Below are 3,523 nucleotides of genomic sequence, written 5' to 3' on the forward strand. Positions count from 1 at the left end.
TATATCTATCTATCGATCTTTAATCTATCTATCTATCGATCTTTAATCTATCTATGATTAAGTTTTCTGTAATGTATTTGTCTCTATTAGGGTTCTGCGACAGCCCATCAGATTGAAGTGGATAGTGTGGATGGGTTCCAAGGGAAGGAGAAAGATTTCATTCTCTTCTCGGCTGTCCGATCAAACCCTAGAGGGGAGATCGGATTTCTTAAGGATCCTCGGCGTATGAACGTCATGCTTACAAGAGCCAAGCGGGGCGTCATTGTCGTAGGAGATCAACTCACTCTATGGTAAAGATAAAGAAGAAAGAAAGAAAGATTATACTTCTATACATTGCATAACTTTCTTTCTCTCTTTTTTCCCACTACATCTTCTTCCTCTTTTCTGTCTTTCGTTTCTTCCCTTCTCGTTTTCTTATCCATTCATTCTCTTGCCGTTCCTTCTCTTCACTTTCTCTCTCTGTCTCTGTCGCTTTCTCTCTTTCTGTTGTTTCTCATCATATCTTTCTTTCCTTTCTTTCTTTTCTTCTTCTTCTTCTTTGGTAGTTCGTCGTTGTCACCCCCCCTTCTACTCCATGGTTGTCACAAGAGATAGAGAGAGGGAAACGGTAGGGGGGAGGGGGGGGGGGATAGACACGGGGAGCCCTCAGCATAATTAAGGCTGCTATGTCTACTATGTGTGGATCGATAAGCATGGAGAAGAAGAAGAAGAGTTGATGAGCGACCCTAACTATTACGACTACTACTATTACTGTTACGGAAGGCTGACGACTCCTACTAGTTAGGGTCTCAAGAGATGATAGGAAGGCATCGCCTTTAATGTCTCTTTTCTCTCTCTCTCTCCTNNCTTTTTCTGTCTCTTACCTGTTGTTGTAGTAGTAGTTTCTCTATGGTCATCTGTGGGTGTGGCGGGTGCTTGCATGCATGCCAATGCGGCCTTTTGAAGAATCGATCATCGTCTTTCTTATCCTCTTTTGCCTGGGCTTTCTATTCGTTCGTCTCGAACTCAATTTAACGTCTCTCCTCGTCGCCTTATATACGGAGAGAGAAGAGTCGATAGGTAGATCGGTCAATCATTAGATGGGGGTTGAGAGACAAGAGAGATGGAGAGGAAGAAGAGAAAAGGGGAGATTTTCTGATCGACTGATGTTCATTTGATCGCTCGGGGTGGAGCTATTCTGCCGGTCTCTTTCTTTCTCTCTTTCTATCTCTTTGTTCTCTCCTTGTGTATTTTTCTTTTTCTTCTTGTCTCTAGGAATGATCAAGAGAACTGGCAGCCCTGGATTCAATGGGTCGGAAGCATGTAAGCAAAAATCTCTCTTTCTTTCTTTCTCATTCTTTCTCTGGTACTACATATCTCTTTGTTGCTTCTCTCTTCTGTCCCGTTGTTTCTCTTTTTCTCTTTCTTTCCCTCGTTCTCTTCTATCGTTGGTATAGGTACAGAGGTCGCAGCTAGACAGAGAGAGAGAGATAGATAGAGAGATAGAACGCTGGGTTAGTGAGGCTCTTGTTGTAGATCAGTGGGTAGAGGAGGAGGAGGAGGTCTATAGGGGTGATTCCTAGATCAAAGGTAGTTTGAAGATAGAGAGACAGAGGTGAGAGAGATAGAGATGAGTAGAACAAGATAGAAACATAGATAGATAGATGGATAGAAATTGGTCTTCTCTTTGTCTGAGTCCGAGCAGTATAAAGAGGAAGAGGGGGAGATGAGCTGAGAATCTGTTTGTCTTCTCTTCAGTTATCTCTCTTTTTGCTGTGATAGGATTGGGAGGAAAAGATAGATCTTCCATAAAAAAGAGGTTGCGTAGGTGTCGGTGAAGAGAAAATTCCATGGCCCTGATTTGTATCTCTGTGAATGTACAGACACCTTCCATTACATGCACATACATATATACATATATATTTCGATATATACATATACATATATATGTATATATGTATGGCTATATCGAAATTCAAAGAAGTGACATTCTTGAAGATCTTCACACATCATCGTGGATCAGGGATAACTCGAGGAGGTTTGTTCTTTTCTTTCTTATTCTTCCTTTTATTGGTGGCTAGTGAGAAGTGAGTCCTCTTCTTCCTCCTCCCCCCTCTGTATGGAGAGTCTGTTCTACTTCTATATGGGGGCCGTTGTATATCTTTCCACTGTAGACTGACTTGACGTGAATGGAGAGGTAGCCCTTTGTTTCTCTTTCTTTTTCATCTTCTTCTCCTCGCATCTCTCTTCTATCCTTCTTGTCCCTCTTTCTTTCTTTCTTTCGTCTTTCATCTTTCTTGCCTTGTTTTTCTTCCTTTCTTTTCTTCTTTTCTAGGCGTTCGATCATTCCTATTACTCGTCTGAATGATCATTTGGAGACACCTTGTTACACCCCCGCCAACATCGGAGCAGGGGGGGGGGGTGGTTTTAATCGCTCGAGTTCACGTTTGTCTACTAGTGGCAGTCATCCCAATATCACAGGCCTAGCTAGCGGGAGTAGTAGCGGTATGGGTGGGGTGTCTACTGCTAGCGGAGGAGGTATGTCTGGTGGTAGCTATCTAGGGGGAGGTGGTGGGGCTTCGATGATGACGAATCGAAGTAAACAGCAGCAAGCCTTCGTCCCTCAAGGCTTTCAAAGAGATTACGCTACATGCGGTGGACTAGGAGGAGTGTGTTTTCAGCAAGGAGGCGTCTATTGTAATAATACTAACCATCCTAGCCACCACCTAATGGGCATGGCGTCATCTCCCTATCAACAGGGCTTAGACGGAGGTCATAGTGGTGATGGGGGGGGTGTATATACACCGTTTGCGAACAACCATAGCAGTTGCTATATGACAGGCAGTGGGGCAGGAGGAGGGGGGGGATACGGAGACCGATCTCTGCGTGATGGAGACGTTGAAGATGACGAGGATGAGGAGTTCTCGTCAGGACAGGTATGTGGCTCAAAGATGAGAAGAGAAAGAAAGGAATAGAAAAGAAGAAAAGATTGAGAAAAGGACAGATAGACAAGAAGTTAGATGGAGATAAGATGAGTGTTAAGAAAAAGAAAGATGAGGAAGAGAGAAGAAAGACAGACAGACAGACAGACAGACAGACAGACAGACAGAGAAGATTCTTTGACCTTGACTGTGGGAGATAGAGAGATAGATAGACAAAGGACTTGTAGGGATGCTGTAGGGTGTGGATGGTGATAGAGCAATGAAACGCAGTAGCAGCAGGAGGAAACGCTGCTATGGGGAACATACATATGTATGAAGAAGAACACGTCTATGTATGTAGATGCATGTAAGAGTATGTATCTATGAATAAGGATGTATGGATATGTACGTGTGTAGGTCCCTGTATGTATGTTTCAATAGGTATGTCTGAATATGTGTAGGTGTTTCAGCCATCACGCTTCTATGATGTACTGAGTGAAGAGATCGATCCTCCTTCACATTCGAGGGTGAAGAAGGAGTGAGCAAAGCATGAGGAGGAGGAAAAGCAAAATAGCGAGAAGAGGAGGAGTGGCGAGCTCAAAGATGATCTGTATATAGAGCCT

The 3,523-nt window shown here is 43.5% G+C and overlaps 1 protein-coding gene across 1 annotated transcript in view; it reads left to right on the plus strand.

Moving 5' to 3' along the window:
- Nucleotides 1–3,523, plus strand: part of CSUI_005823 (uncharacterized protein) — a 13,546-nt gene that overhangs the window by 8,789 nt on the left and 1,234 nt on the right. Inside the window, exons 5-7 of the mRNA XM_068065991.1 lie at nt 91–290; nt 1,255–1,302; nt 2,315–2,915. The gene's annotated coding sequence lies outside the window, so the exon portion shown is untranslated. The remainder of the gene's footprint in view (nt 1–90; nt 291–1,254; nt 1,303–2,314; nt 2,916–3,523) is intronic.

This window comes from Cystoisospora suis (assembly GCF_002600585.1).
Source record: "Cystoisospora suis strain Wien I chromosome Unknown contig_2831, whole genome shotgun sequence".
NCBI lineage: Eukaryota > Apicomplexa > Conoidasida > Eucoccidiorida > Sarcocystidae > Cystoisospora > Cystoisospora suis.